The 17,148-nt window shown below is 44.5% G+C and overlaps 1 protein-coding gene across 2 annotated transcripts in view; it reads right to left on the bottom strand.

The window, feature by feature from the left end:
- Pced1b (PC-esterase domain containing 1B) overlaps positions 1–17,148 on the bottom strand; it is a 130,486-nt gene that overhangs the window by 103,766 nt on the left and 9,572 nt on the right. For both annotated transcript variants that reach the window (XM_029548261.1, XM_029548262.1), the window contains exon 2: positions 2,976–3,086. The gene's annotated coding sequence lies outside the window, so the exon portion shown is untranslated. The remainder of the gene's footprint in view (positions 1–2,975; positions 3,087–17,148) is intronic.

The following is a 17,148-nucleotide window of genomic DNA, read 5'->3' as shown; positions in this document are numbered from 1 at the left end:
ATAGAAGAAAGGAATTAAGGATGGGCGGATGGATGTATGGAAGGATGGGTGGATGGGTAGATGGATGGAAGGATGGATGGATGGAAGGATGGATGGATGGAAGGATGGAAGGAGGGATGGAAGGATGAATGGATAGATAGATGAAAGGAAAGAAGGAAGGAAGGATGGATGGATGGATGGATGGAAGGATGGAAGGATGGAAGGATGATGGAAGAAAGGAAGTAAGGATGGGTGGATGGATGTATGGAAGGATGGGTGGATGGGTAGATGGATGGAAGGATGGATGGATGGAAGGATAGGTGGAAAGAAGGAAGGAAGGATGGATGGATGGATGACTCATCTGGTTCCCGACATCCACAGTGACTCATTCTGCAAAGCTGGAATGTTTGGAAAATAAATCCTACTATTGTACCAGAAAAGACTAGGATATAATATGGTAGAGAACAAATCATGCCAAAAACATCATTTTTTTTTCTCCTTCTGTGTGAGCTTCCAAGTGTTTGGGATATTTCTCTTGCTTCTAACAATACAGGAGATAGAGATAAAGGAGTACTGGTAGGCTGCCAGGAGAAGCAGTTCTTTATCAACGGAGATGTTTCTAAACAGTGCTTTAAGCATTTTAAGATATGTTTATTTATGTGTGTGTGCACAAGGGTCAGTGTCACAGCACACATTATGGAAGCCAGAGGAAAATCTGCCAGGGTCAGTTTTCTTCTTCCACCTTGTAGATTCAGGGATAGCGCTAAAGTTCTCGGGCAAGTGACCTCACCCACTGAGCCAGTCTTACCCTTAAAACCGTATGTTTGGAATGGTTCTTAATTTCTATTGATGTTCTCTTCATGAGTCTTTTAAATTGTACTCCCCCGCCGCTCTTAGGTGGAATTTGTGCTAATGGACCTATCCCAGTACACGTTATACCCTGCACATGACCAACCTTCAGGACCACTGTGTTAATACACTTAAATCTGCACCAATGCTGATGTGCCCAGTGCTGCTGGTTTTGTTTTTTTTTTTTTTTTAACTGGAAAGCCTCTTTGTGACTGACTTAGGATGGATTCTGGCCTGAGGCGCTCCAGTAGCCAGATGGCAGGTAACGCTGGCTCAAATGGGCCTTTCCAATGGTTGACCATGGCTTCCTTAATCAACACTTTGTGCATGAGGTTGAGCCAATGCCAGGTTTTCCATTTCCTTCCCTCCCTCCCTCCCTCCCCCTTCCCTTTTGTCCAAGGAAAAACTAATAATGAGTTCCTGTCTCCCTGATGCACTCTAAACAGTTCTAACAGGACTCAACGTTCAAGGGCAGATGACAGTCCAGAAAGTGTGGCGTGTTTCTGACCGTTAGGCTCAGAGGCGCACACAAGCAGTCAGATTACACTGTATGGATGGCAGGCATCTGCCTCGTAGATGTCATATTAAGGTGCAAAGTCCATGACAGACACTGGTCTTCATTGGTGTTTCCATGGCATTCCCAGGAGTCTGTATGGCATTCACTGTGTGGAGAGAGGAGAACGGGAGGGTTCAAGGGGGGTGGGAATCAGCCTTTTCTAGCAGGGTATGGGGCTGGCTGCTCAAACAGTCAACAAGAACACGTGGCTGTCAGTGTTGTGTGTGGCCTTCCCACACTCTGCTCCTCTGTAAGGCTCCTGGAAGGCCAGAGAACAGTCTGTGAAAGCAGATCTCTTTCCAACAGCCCTGGGTGGCCAGGAGAAGGGACTGTCCCTTAACCAGAGGCTGCTGGTTGCTAGGAATCAAGTTTAGTTCTAAGTAACTGAAGTTGAAGCAATGAATTTACTGTGATGATAAAGCCAATGGGTTCACAGAGTCCCACAGAGAAGAAGCAAAGTCTAGTCCAGCTCCGTGGCCACCTGAGATGGGAGGCAAAGGCCCCTCACACTCAGACTGCATTCTGATTCATTCGCTGTCTTTGGTTCTTGACCAGGCCAGTTTTGTTCTTTAACAACATGTCAGATTTCTTCTCTCCATAAACTCTAGTTATAATATATAATTCCTCTAGTTATAAGGGCGAAATGCTACAAAGTATTTCTGGTTTTTACCCGACTCTGGCTTGCTCGGATGCTAACCTTAGCAACTCCCTGAGCATGGGGCCATCGAGGCATCCACAGCCTGGCCTTGCCTTTATATCCTGCCTCAAAATCCTGTGAGACTCTGAGGGTTGATGTCCACAGGTCTACCCCCAGTGTGAAAGGGTGGGTCAGGACTGCCGAGTCTGTACTTTCTGAGACCATGAAAGGCAGGTATTAGCAAAGAAGGAAGCAGAGAAGGTCACACAGATGTCCCAGTATACATGAACTACTATCCCAGACCACATACCCCCTTCCTCACCATGTGGCACGGGACTGGGTCAGGAGAGAGCTACACTATGATTTCCATGGTACATAATATAGAATGATATTTGGAACATGCATGGATATTTGTATTTGGTGTCTGCTTCTCCACCCTTCTTCTACTATAAATGTCACACGCGAGTGCTCGCGCGCGCGCATACACACACACACACACACACACACACACAGCTGCTGCTGCTGTCACAGGGGCCACAGCCACCTCTACAGATGTGGTTAAGAGCAGCTAATGGGCGTAAGGAGGAGGCAGAGACCTGGACTGAGGCTGTCTACATCCACTCATGAACTAATCCACTGAGAGTCCTTTGTCACCATCTACACCACAACCTGGGCAAGCCCAACCCAGTCCCCCCCCCCCCCCCCCAGAGCCTTCCCTACCAATCACTGTCTGGTGTGTAGTTCTTGAGCTTTCCACAGAACCGCATTTTAAATACTTAGTACTTGCCCAAATATTCCCGAAATCTAGCCTTTCTAAAAATGTCTACAAGCAGAGCCTTAATACATTTAAATAAACAATGATAACTCCTGGCTCTAGATACGGAGTTCAGCTCAGCACCTAGAAACAGAAACCAAGCAGGAGAGCTAAAATCAACACCGTAATCCAAGCCTCACCTTCTTCTCCATCCTGGGCGGCTTTCGGGCCAGCATGCAGGAAGCTCCTCACTGTTTGCCTATGGCAGATGTTTACCCGCTTGGTTGTTTAAAATCTAGTGATTTAAAAATCTGACAGGAAAGAAAAGAAATCAGTTATACAGGAGACTGTAATTAAGCTGTGTGCTTAGAAGGGTGTCTTTCCCATACGTATATTCATCTTGAGAGACACACAAGTTATTTGAGGCCGTTTTAGTGGATACAGGTAGGCCACTGAACCAGGCAGCACAGGACTTGAGTTCAAGTTTTGACTCTGACAATCAAGGGTGCGCAAAGGTGAGTCAGCTCCTTGATCCCACGATCCTCCAGTGCTCTTTGATCCCACAATCCTCCAGTGCTCTGTGTTCTTTACCCATCTATCAAGTTAAGGGAGTTAATCAAGAGAATGAATACGAATATTTTCCAGAAACTGTAAAATACCACTCTCCTGGTTGGATTTTTTTTTTTTTTTTTTTGGATTTTTTTTTCTCCATGTCCACTTGATACTAATGAGGGAACCTCAACTGAGAAAATACAATCAGAATGGCCCGTGGGCAAGTCTGTGAGCCATTCTTGATTCTTGAATGAATATAGGAAGGCCCAGCTTACTATGGGCAGCAGCACCCCGGGACAGGTGGTCTTTGGAGGTATAAGACACCAGGTTGAGCAAGCCATGGGGAGCAAGCCAGTAAGCAGCCCCTGTTCCTGGCCTCGACTTCAGTTCCTGTCACCAGATGCCTGCCCTGTTTGTGCTCCCGGCTTGGCTTCCCTCCAGGACGGACCGTGATGGGGAAGTGTAAGTCAAATAAACCCGATCCTTGCCATGTCAAGGTGCCTTTGTCATAGTGACAGATAGGTAACTACCTAGCAAGTCTTGTGTTTGAGTGAGTAAATTCACTACTTTACAAAGGAATGAATACAGTTACCTGTCTTTAGTACTAAAACTATATTGCACAAATGTACACATTTATTTTTTGGTAGTTTTTTAACTAAATTTCATCTCAAATAAACTTTTTAAGTTCTGGGTATGGGAGTGCATCTGTGCTCAGGTGGCCTTGGAGGCCAGAGGGGTTAGACCTCCTGGGGCTGGAGTTCCAAGTGGTTGTGGGTGGGAACAGAGTTTGGGTCTGGTGCAGGTGCGGTCTGTGCTCTTAAGAGACGAGCCTTCCCTTCCTCACAGCTCCATTGCACAATAGGTAGATTCCAAGTTTATTTTCTAAAATATGCAGTAGGATGAATGATAACAGGCCATTAAGAAGCAGATACATCCAAAACAGGGACTGGTCAGTAAAACTAGAAACGGTTACAATATCCATCTGCAAAAAGTTTGGGTTTTTTTCTTTTTTAATTTTGGGGATTAAATCTAGGGCCTCACGCATGCCAGGCAAGCGGCCTAGTCCTGAATTATAACAACAGCCCCCCAAAGTCTGATTTAAGATACTCATCGTTCTTAAAGCAAGAACAGACTTCGCAATTCAGTCTGACCCACAGACTAAGCCCACAGTGTGTCTTGGTAGGGCAAAGTGCTTCAGTTGACAAGACGTAGAAGACTGGCTCTCTTTCAAACGACCGAAGAGAGAACAAGATAAAGGGCAAGCTAAGTAAATACAGGTGAATTAAGTTCTCTGAATATATATATATTAATATAGATATAGACTAATTAATATAGATATAATTCTTTAGTTATAAAGGTAAAATATAACAGCTTTAAAGATAAGTAGATTGTTGAAATGAATTAGCCCAATTAACTTAATAAGGTCTGTTTATATTTCCAAGTCATGTTTAACCAGTGCACAGTACAGGATACAGTCTTTAATCAACAGTGAGGCAGTCCTAGGACCTTACTAGTGCTAAGCTATGAAGCCACATAGAAACGGGTTTTCAGGAGGCTGGACTGAGAACACAGATCATGTACTGAGACCTCAGGGACGCCGCTACACTGACTCTCTCAGCTTCTGTTGCCCAGCATGAGATACGGTCTTGCTAAAATAACAGCCTGTATGTACCAAAGGAGACCTGCTTCTGTGAGCATCCTCTCTCAGTGAGGTTAAACACAGGCGGCACACAGTCAAGCCCGACCAGGGATGTGATGGTCAAGCGTAAGGCTGTGGGACACACACAACAGGGAACTAAGCTCTAAGGAGCTGGAGAGTTGGCTCGGCCAATAAGAGCACTGGTGGCTCCTACAGAGGACATGGGTTCGATTCCCAACACCCACATCAGCTGGTTCATAGCTACCTCCAGATCTGACTCCTTCTGGCCTCCGCAAACACCTGCACACAAGGTGCACATACACACCAGTAAGTGAAACCAGATTCACAAAGAAAATAAACTTAAAAAATGTAAAAATGGTCTCTCTTCAAGGAAGGAAGGAAGGAAGGAAGGAGGGAGGGAGGGAGGAAAGGAGGGAAGGAAGGAGGGAGGGTAGGCAAAAAGGTACTTTGGGGCTGTGGAGGTGGCTTATCAGGTAAAGCACTTCAGTCTGATACCTGAACCTCACAGAAAGATGAAGAATGACTCCACAAATTCTCATCTGGCTTCCATGTGACTGCCAAGGTACACGCATGACTACACAGACAGACACACACAGACAGACACACACATACACCACACATCACTCACATACACCACACACTCACACACACCACACACACATCCCACAACATCACACACACACTCCACACATCACTTACATACACCACACACACATACACCACACACACCACACACACACACACACACACACACACACACACACCACACACACACACACACACACACACACAAAATAAGTTAAATTAAAAAAAAAGAAAACCAAACAACCCATGTTTCTTAGCTATCTAGCTCATATGAGCTAAAAATTAATTTCCACAAGAGGAAGGTAAAATACTCATGCTAAGTATGATAAAGAATATAAACAATTAACAAAAGGGGGACTTTCTCTAGAGATATTGTTTTGAAAAATATTAAATGGTCATCCAAGGGCTCTAAGCATCTTGAAAATGATATGAAATGAAGACACGAGTCAGTTATTCAGCAGGTTGGACACAAGCTGTGTGCATCTGAGGGCTGGGATTCTGTTGGCAGAAAGCGCGTGGAAGCTAAAGACACGAAAGAACAGAGACAGCAGCCGGAGACAAGCCACACGGAACATTTCACATTCGTGTGTGACTGGAGTTCCAAACACCAGAGATAATAAAACAAGGCACGGGCATCGACGTGTAGATCCCCAAAATAAGATAAACACTTGGAAAAATGCAAGCAACTACATCATAGTCAAAACAATGCAAACCAGAAAATTTGCAAAAGTCCTGAAGTTAGCCAAAAGAATAAAAAAAGAGACATTATCTTCAAAGAAGCAACATTATGATTTACAGTTATGAACAGATATAATGGATTCCAGAAGACAATACTGTCAACTTTAATGGCTCAAAAAAAGTAGATGCCTGCCTAGATCTTATCTCAAGAAGCCATCTTTCATAAACGAAAGGGGAATAAGAATATATATATATATATATATATATATATATTTTTAGAAACTGAAAGATGTTCTTCAAAGCAGAAGAAAAATAATCTCGGAGGGGGGGGAATTGCAAGAAGGACTAGAAAAGCACCGGAAAACACACAGATGAATAGATATTTATACCTAACTGTTGTCCAAATCAAATGGTAATTGCAATGCGCTTGGAAGTATACAATACTGTAGAAGCAAGAGGCATTCCGAGAATCCAGTCCTCACAGGGACAAATGGTTTGAAAGGTCTTGTATTAGATCAGGAGTACAACTGAATTGTATAAGTCTGCGTAATGGTCTAAATGTTTACGCTTTCCCCAAATCCATCTGCGGGAACCCTGACCCCCGGGGTGACGGTAAAATGGGTTGAGATTCTTGATATGTGGTGGTGTGACAGTATTAACTGTGAGAAAACCTAGATTCCTCTGGCAAGAGAGGCTCAAGGAGGAAGTGGCTGGATGGGTGGCCCGTGGGCGTGCCTGTGAGAATTTTCTTAGTCAGTTGGTTAATTGAGGTGGAAGATCACTCAAACGCAGGTGTAGCATTTCGTGGGTTGGGCCTTGGGTGGAATGAAGAGCAGTGAGTGGGCTGAGCGCAGGCAAGCATGCATGCATCCTTTCCCCATGCGACTGAGGATGTGAGGAGATGCTTCAAGTCCCTGCCACCAGTGACTTCCCCGTTAGAGACGATGACCTGGAGCTCTGCGCTAAAATAAACTCTTTCTACACAAGACTATCACAGTGCCAAGAAACAAAACTAGGACATTCAATTATAAGGCTAGACAGTCTCAACCGGCCAGATCCCCACCACCCCCGCAGCTCCTGGGGAACTAGACCTCCAACCAAAGAGTACATATGGAGGGACCCATGACTCCGGCCAGGTGGGTACGGTAGCCTTGTTGGATATCAATGGGAGGAGCCGCCCTTGGTCCTGTCGGGGTTCGATGGCCCAGCGTAGGGAAATGCCAGGGCCGGAAGGCGGGTGTTGGCAGCTGAGGGGGAGCACCCTCACAGAGGCGGGGGGGGGGGGGGGGGGGGAATAGGACAGGGGGTTTCTGGAAGGTAGATCTGGATAGGGGATAACATTTGAAATGTAAATTAAAAAAATCCAATAAAACAAACAAACAAAACAGAGAAGTATCCTTGGCTGAATAAGGAGACAGCCAGAAGGCACCACAGTGAGGACAGGGCTGTGACCGGGGACTCATCAGACCCCTAATTGTGAGAAACAATTCTGTGTAAAGCTATGCAGTTTAGGGTATTTCGTTATAGCATCCTGAACAGGCTTAGACATTCTGTGACAAGTCAAGGCCGTACACTACGGCTTCTAGAATAATTACTTCAGAATAATAAAGTCGTATATGACCCGCAAGTCACTAGACTGCAAACAGTAAATAATATTTTTAGTATTCCAAGAGAGGCAAGAAAGATGACAAAAGAAACCAAAAGTGATAACAGAAAAGCTAACGAAAAAGAGGACGGCTACAGACCCAAAACATCAGCTCTTGTGCCGAACATAATAGAACCAATTTGAAATAAAAGGCAAAGACTGTCACTTGGTTTTTAAAAATTCCAATTATATGCGATAACTATAATAAATGTTTGATGTAAAAGGAATAGAAACATGCTCACCCAAAGCTAATCAAAAAGGAAATAAGAAAGAGGGACCTACCCTTTTAGCAGAGTGAAGTATAAGCAGGATATTGCACACCTTAGCATCTACACAACTAGCAGCCTAGAGGAGAGACTCTTTAAAATGTCTAAACCAACAGCCCCTTGGAGAAGAATGAAGACACCTTCAGTAACTGGCAGACCAAGGCGAAAAGGGAAACCCAGCAAGTACACAGAAGACAGGAATGGCACAAAGAACACCTGACGTCAGCCTCACAGACGTCAAACTGTGGCTTCGAGTAACCAGGTCGCATTCACGTCACGCACATATCAGCATATTAAAAGGCATATCTTATAACAAACTCTCCACAATTTCAAAGTCTTAATATAAATCTGAGAGCATCTTCTTATAATCTGGGTCCCACGGAGACTAGAGGAGCCTCACTCCTCCACCCAGCCGTATGACATAAACCCTGCCTCCTTGGTTATCTGCAATACCCCCACCTCCTGTTCAACTGTGTACGACAACCCTGGCTCCCTGCTCCCCTGTATGTAAGAAGCACACGCATTTCCAGGGTGCTGACAGCTCTAATCACAGAGACCATCCTACCTGACCCCCAGATTTTTTTCTGTGTCCGTCTGTCCATCTTTTCTTTAATTGCTCTCACAGCCCCTAGTGAGGCCCTGTGAAGGGCTCAGCAACCACCTATTTTAACATGTAGAATGTGTTTGCATTTGTATGTGGGGTAGTTATGTTAGGCAGAATTATTGTTGCTTTCATTTGGAAATTAAACATATTACTAAGGATGTGGTGGACTTGGGATGTATGACCTTCGCTGTCTTTTTTTTTTTTTTTTTAAAGATTTATTTATTTATTATATACAAGTACACTGTTGCTATCTTCAGACACACCAGAAGAGGGCATCAGATCCCATTACAGATGGTTGTGAGCAACCATGTAGTTGCTGGGAATTGAACTCAGGACCTCTGCAAGAGCAGTCAGTGCTCTTAACTGCTGAGCCATCTCTCCAGCCCCAATCTTTGCTGTCAATTTGACTACATCTAGAATGGACTAGCTGTGAGGGATTTTCTTGATTGGATCATTTGAAGTGGGAGGACCCATCCTAACTCTGGGTCCCACACCTTCTAGTAACAGCTCGCATAAGGGACATGGAAGAAGGGAGCCTTTGCCTTCTGCCTGCTTGTCCTCACTCACGCTGGGGAGCTCATGTCTCCTGTTGCTGCACAGCCTTTGCTGGTATGAAAAGAACCTGCCTCTTCCAGATGTACACTGAAGCCCAGCAGCCCTCTAGGAATTCCTGGGACTCCCACACCAGACTGGACTGCTGAGACACCTACACCGAACAATTACCAGATCCTCGGCAGCTTTGTCGGTAGACATCCATTGTTGGACTAGGCCAGGCCACAGCACGTAAGCTGCTCTGATAGGTTCTCTCTACAGAAGCCCATAGAGACCGAACTGACAACCAGAGAGCATGCATTGGATGGACCTAGGCCCTCTGCATGTATGCAACAGTTGTGCATCTTGGTGTTCATGTGGGACTCCTTAAGTGGGAGCAGGGACTATGGCTGACTGCACTGCCTGCCTTTGGATCCCTTTCCCCTAACTGGCTGCCTTTTCTGTCACCAATGGAAGATGCACCTATCCTTACGGCCATTTGATATGTCAGGGCTGGTTGGTATCCATGGGAGGCCTCCCCTTTTCTGAGGAGAAGGAGAGAAGGGGTGGGTGGGGGGGTGAGAGGGTGGGATGGGGAGGAGAGGACTGTGGGGGGGAAATAAATTCCATATTCATATATATGTATACACACACACACACACACACACACACACACACACATACACACACAAAACCCTGACTAATGCAGATAAAGAGCAATGAAAGAGAGAATCTCACTGTGGATCACACAGATACAAATACAAAAAGGATGATGAGAGGAAAAAATAACTTTTTGCAGAGGAATTTGATAATGTGGATAAAATGGCCAATCCAAAACTAAAGCTTACCAAAGCTGACAGACTCACACAGAAAATATGAATATCTCAGTAATGTATTATAAATGAGTCCTAGGGTCAGTGAAAAGGCTCAGTGGGTGAAGGCACTTGCCGCCAAACAACCAAAGTAAACCATTCGCAGGGACTCCCACGCTGGAAGGAGAGAGCGGACTCTTCCAGGTTCTCCACAGACTCTACCTATGTGCTGTGCACACACACAGGTACTATTAATAATGATACTAACAGATGTAAAAAAATTAAATGTAGCCTATAATTGAGGAAAATTTCTCCCTAAAGAAAATCCAGGTCAAGATAGCTTACCAGTGAGTTCTTCCAAAGATTCTGAAAAGAATCAATACCTGAATTCTAGAGTCCTTCAAGAAAATTAAAGCCTCTTAAACACTTTCAAAGTATTAAAATAATGCAATGTGATTTAAAAACTGGGATAATCATTATGAGAAAAAAATTACACTCATCTCCACTTTCAGAAACATTTTTAAAATACGTCGACAAAGTATTAGGAAACCAATGTGAGTTTAGTTTAGCCGACGTATATAAGGAAGGTCTAAAGTTCAAAATCAGTTCACCCAAGGACAGACAGAATGAAAGCCTTGCAGACATCTCAAAGCTGAATAGCACATGAGAAACTTAGGCACCTAGTTTATTAGAAACTAGAAAAGTATATGATATTGCTGAGAAAATACTTTTGAGTCAGAGATAGAAGCACTCACATTATTATGTGAGAAGTGTATTGTTACAGTTCCAAGTGAACGCACACAGTGCCCTGGTCAGATGCCTGCTGGCTTATTTGTTCTCAGAAATTGACAAAACTTTCTAAAATCAACATGTAACTATGAAGGGCTAGGAGAATCAAGGTGTTCTAGGACTGTCACGAGGGTTCACAGCACGCGTGGCAAGGCTATTGTTCCGAAGTTACTAATAATCAAGCAAGAGTCTGTGGGTCCTGGAACTGTGCGTGTCCAATGGAGAAGCTGGACAGATCTACCATCCCGTGACCTACAAGAAGGTGACCCTGTTAACTCTGTAGGAAAGGTGAATGGAGAAAAAACACTTCTTGTAACTACACACAAAAGTCAACTCCTCGTGGCTTTCAGAAATAAATGGGGAGGTGAACTAGCGGAGCCTTCATGAGGAAGCAAACCTGGATGTTGAGGTTTTGTCTTTTACCATCTCTTCTAACGCTAAGTGTGGGCCTTAGACCTGGAGTCTGCAAGTAGCCCCTGTGACCCTGCCCCCAAGTTAATTCTGATTGGTGAATAAAGATGCCAACAGTCAATAGCAGGGCAGAAGTGACATAGGTGGGGTTTTAGGTGAGAAGAGAGGTGGACCACCAAGAGGAGAAAAACGGGCAGGAGAGGAGAAAGGAGAAGCTGCCATGGGTTAAGGGTCAAGAGAGCATGGCCCCAAGGGCTGTCCAATTGGAGTTAAGGGCAGCTCAGATGAAATATAGTAAATGGTAATAAATTGGGGTTATCGATAGGAAAGTAGATTCTAACAGCAGGGAGGGACGGCAGCTGCCCAGCCATTGTGCTGTTTAAGGCTTATTGTAAATATAAAGGCTGTGAGTGTGTCTTTCATCTGGGAACTCAGTAGCCGAGGCAGGGTAGAAACCCTGGGCCGGGATTTCAAATCTTTTCTATAACGTAGAGGCAAACCTTGAGCCTTCAGAGGCAAACCCCTCAAGGAGTTGGTGCAGACTGCCCCTAAGTACAAAACAGGAAAACCAACTAAGCACCAAAGAAACAATGGAATAAAGTCAACTCTATTAAAGCTGAGGACTTCTCTTCCCCAAGAGTGAGCGAGGCCACGGGAGTCGTTAATCTGTGGGTAGAGCATAGCAGAGCCAAAGGCTGACAAATGATATTCAGTGTTAGCAGAGACTGCCAAGAACGTGGGTTCCCACATATTCCTTGCGGGGGGATAAACCGGCAGAACCACTGAAGGAAGCTGGTAGTTGTGCGACTAGTCCTGACCATGACTGTAACCTCTCACCCTGCAAATCCATCCCAGGTATGTACTCGAAAGAAACTTTGGGATTAGGTATGTTTGTAGTCCTATTACTTCAGGGTCATCCTCTGTTACAAAGTGACTTTAAGTCCATCCTAGGCTATAAGAGATTCTGTCATAAACAAACAAACACACCATCAAACAAAAAATGTGCATGCTTAGCAAAGTCAAGTGTCACGATACACACAGGAACCAGCTGAAAGCTGGCTTGGGATCTGGTTCTGTTGGCAAAGTGCTTGCCATGTGAGCATGGAGAAGTGAGTTCCACCCTCAGCGCCTATGAGAGAGCTGGGCATTATGGTGTGTGTTGATCATCCCAGCCCTAGGGAGGTGGAGCCGGGAATATCCCTGGGGCTTGCTGGCAGACTGGCTAGTTAACCAGTGAGCTCCAGGTTCAGCAAGCAATTCTGTCCCCAAAATTAAAGTGGAGAGAAACTCAGAAAGACATTTGACATTGATTACCTTCTGGGCTGCATATACATGTATATACACACAAACATATGTATACACACACATACACACACAAACATATGTATACACACAAATACACATACACAAATATATATATACACATGCACACAAACACACACATATATGTGTATATATATATACACAAACACATACATATACACACATACATGCAAAAAATACACACTTACACAAAAACATACACACAAAACCACACTTATACACGCAGGTATACACAAAACACACTTATACACACATGCACATAAAAACACACTTATACGTGCATGTACACACAAAAACATACTTAAATACACACACACATGTACACACACACACAGAAGCTACACAAGTGCCCCGTTAATGAAATGGTTAAAGAAACTGTGATATTGCCACACAATGGAATATCATACAGGTCTACAGCTAACCACAAAGCCAAAACTACAGATGAAACTCTCCAATAAATTTATCACCAAAGCAGACAGAAAGTGTCAGACTCCACAAACATAAAGCTATCTGCATTGTTACAAGTCAGGAGGCTCTGACACTGGAGGTTGGTGGCCACAAAGGAAATCCAGTGGACATCTGAGCTGGTGGAAGCCCTGTGTAGGGGCTGCCTTTGAAGGTGGATGGCTCTCCTGCTCACCCGGTCTGTGAGTCTGGTCTGCCGCCTGGCTCTTCCCCCATCAAGCTAGCTGGGCGTTTTATCGAGGCTCTTCGAAATGCCTGCTTCTGCTGACTTAACTTCTGAGCCTTTCTCTCTTGAGGTAGCTCCTCATCAGCTCTCTGGGTTACTCTAACACAGTCTCTGTTCTTTATCCGTGTGCCTCCTCCTCATCTCGAGTCTACCTTATTTACAGCAAGGCTCTTCCTCCTCTGCTAACGTACTGATCAGGGAAAAAGAGGAAAGCCCAGTCTAAAGAGCCAACACATGTATACACACAAACACATGTATACACATAAATACGTGTGTACACAAAACACGTGTATGCACACAAACACGTGTACACACAAACATGTGTACACACAAACTCGTGTACATACAAACACATGTGTATACACAAACACATGTGCACACACAAAAACATGTATACACACAAACACATGTGTACACACAAATACACATACACACAAATACACATACACACATGCACACAAAACCACACTTATACATACACACCAACACATACATATATACATACATGCAAAAACAGATGTTTTTCAGTAGGGCAGAATCAGAGGCCCTTGTCTTGCTTGTGTACTAGGTAGAGTTCACTGGGGCTGAGGGTGTAGCTCTGTTGGTACCCTGCCTGACAGGCATTAAACCTGCCCTGAGTGAGAGGGAGTGATGGCTTACTCCTGTAACTTCAGCATTGAGAAGCATAAACAGGAGGCGCAGAAGTTCAACGGCATCTTCGTTTACATATTGAGTTCAAGGCTTAGGATACACAAGACCCTGCTCCAACCAACCAACCAACCAACCAACTAACCAACCAAACAACCAAACAACCAGCCAACCAACCAACCATCACCACCACCACCTACTACCACTAAACCTAGTTTACTTAAAACTAGGAGTTAATATGTGCTCATACTCTCTAACACATGAGGAGATGAAGCAGAAGGATCACTAAAACCAGACTCTGACTCAATAAACCCAAAAGATTTCAACCATTACTCCCAGTATCTCTCTTGTGTCATTAAGATTATAATAGCTTGATACCGAGAGGCCAAACCTACTCTATCTTGGAACTGGCTTCCATCTTAAAAGGAAAACAAATCAAAACAAAAGCCTGAGAACTTGGCCCAAACACAGCTAAACCCAAGCTCCCCTCACATAGGCTTGCCCTTGGCCAGAGTTTCTCCCTCGCTACGTCCTAGCAGCGGATAATCAAGGGTTAGTCTGATTGTCTCAGAGGTTAGTCTGATTGTTTCAGAGGTTAGTCTGATTGTTTCAGGGGTACTTTCAGACCATTCGGGACTCCTGAGTGTATTCGGTCTTGCTTCAGAGCACCCACCTGTTGGCTTACAATAGTCATTTAGTTAGATAATTGCCAAGCTGGGTCCCCTCTCACTTTCATTTTCTATAAAACCTTGTCCTAATGAGAGTTTAGGACTGCTTCACCAAAAACCCTCCTGCTTCACAAAAACCCTCCTGCGGGTCAGTGGCAAGCCCAAACTCGAGTTTGTAATAAAGACACCCTAATGTGATGACATCAGAAATGGTTCCCTGGCGGTCTTTTGGGGCTCACGAACGCTTCCTGGCATAACAATACTGCTAAATATTAAACATACCCCACACTTCTATTTCACACTCAACAAACACGTTCACATCTGTAACTTTGATCCCTCTAGGCTTCCTTTCACATATTCAGTCAGTACAGCCAGATGGAAAGTGAGTTCTGATCCGGTGAACTCTTGCTTTAAATGAATAGGTAGATATTCACCTGGTTCTGGTTTACATCATACTCCGTGGATTAAAAGACTCCAAAAATATGACACTTCTAGTTTTGTAGGGAGGAGCCATGCTAATGCTCCTGACCTGGCCTCACCTGGACCACACCGCCAAGCTGGCAAACATTATTGACCACACACCAATTCAACAGCCAAGAAGCCAAGACTCGGCCTGTCTACTTCTGCTCCGGAGCAGCCAAGAAAGCCCACCCCTTTCCTACCGAGACTGCCCACTACAGTGTAGAAGGCGAGGGGCAGCATCAAAATTCTTCTCCAAAGTGATTTCTTGTTTGTCTCTTTGCTTTACTTTGATTGTTTTTTCTATAGTGTCCTCAGTCCCCGGGGGCTCTGAGAAGCCCAGGTGGGCACAGCAGCATCCTGCCATCTGCAGCAGCAGAGGGGAGCAAGGTGGGCCGAACAACGAGAACCTGCTGTACTCTGGCAGAACAGGGCTCGAGGGAGGCACATAATTGGCATAAACACACTGCGGTGAGCCGCTGTTCCAGCTCCATTTATTTTGTACATAAACCTTGCCATTAGGTTCAACGAACATTTATTAAACATCTGTGCTATATCAAACCACAGCTAAGGCCAAGGGCACTAAGACAAAATACCCCTTTACAGTTTTATACATCTCCGAGCCCTAGTCACCTGCCTCAACCTTACAAAACCAAATTGCCTCTCTGTTACGGCGTCACACCAGAAGGTTGGAAGCTGGAAGGCCAACTTCCTACTAAAGATCACATAGCCAAGAAACAGAACATTTGGGACCCAAATCCAGGGATTTGACTCTTTATTCAATGGTCCATTTTAACATACCACCTACTTCTATACTCTGCTGTTTGGCACTTAATTACAGGATGTTTTCAGACCCACTGTGCATGCCAAGAGAGATTATCTTCCTTTGCTTATAAACCTTTGTGATTAATGTCATGGAGAAGAGGAATCTTATAGTTGCTCAATTCCTTTTATTGTCAATCGATTCTGAGGCAGTGTCTTTTGAAGCCCAGGCTAACCCTAAACTTACTACATAACCGAGGCTAGTCTTGAACAACTGACTCTCTTGGGTCCACCTCCCAAGAATTAGATTACAAGCATGGGTCGCTGTGCCCTATGTGGTCACTTAGTTCTGAAACCATTGTTCACCTCTGGTTACTTACTAGTTTATTCCAAATTATGCCTTAACTTAGACACACTTCACTTGGTTGAATCAGGTATTTTGTCAACAAAATGAGTAAGAGCTAAAGTTCTGCACCTTTCTGGGGCGCACATTTCGGCAATCGGTTACCTCCAGGTCGGAGTCGCATTCTCTGTACTGCGTCATTACTGATATTTATTTCCAATCACAATACAGATTCCTAGAAGAGAGCAACCACATTATAGTTCTGGGAGTGTGGCCAGGACTAACAATATTTGCTGAATGGAATTTAAATCATGGCTAGTCCTGCTACTCCCTAAATGGGAAACATTAACACTAATGGTTAAGCTTGCAACTGGAATAAGAAAAGGTCAGGGTAAGGGAGCGGGATCTACCTCCAATCTTGGGTCAGTTCACTAATTAAGTCCCATAGCTCTTGTTAGGAAATGGGGGGCAGAGTGTGGTGAAGTGCTGTCTAGACTGTGTGCACTTGCTAGGACACTTCATGGGATCCTTCCAGAAGTCCTCCTCCCGAGGTATGTGATGTGACACTTCACTATTACAAACGGAAAAGCCTGAGTTCCTCAGCAAATCACCCATGCTGGACCAAACGCAGAAGCCCGTGTTTGCTGAAAGTAACGGATGGAGCTCTGTGGTCACAACAGAGGGTCCCGGAACAGCGAGGTTTCTCTTTTTCTCCCTCAAAGCTATCTTGTTTCATTTGTGTTCTTAGCGGGAGAGTGATGTTTGCTTCAAACTAGACGTTACTTTGAATAATCGCATTTGCCTTTATAAAACTATGGTAATTAATCCTACATGAAATTTTCCAACCCGGGAGTTTTAAATGTTGTCAGTGTGTATCAGAATGACAGCGGTCACTCTGGTTTTGAGAATATAATAGCATTTAGGAATTCAATTAGATGATCTCTCC

Source organism: Mus pahari, chromosome 17 (assembly GCF_900095145.1).
Source record: "Mus pahari chromosome 17, PAHARI_EIJ_v1.1, whole genome shotgun sequence".
Taxonomy (NCBI): Eukaryota; Metazoa; Chordata; class Mammalia; order Rodentia; family Muridae; genus Mus; species Mus pahari.
This window is presented reverse-complemented; position numbering and strand designations above follow the sequence as displayed.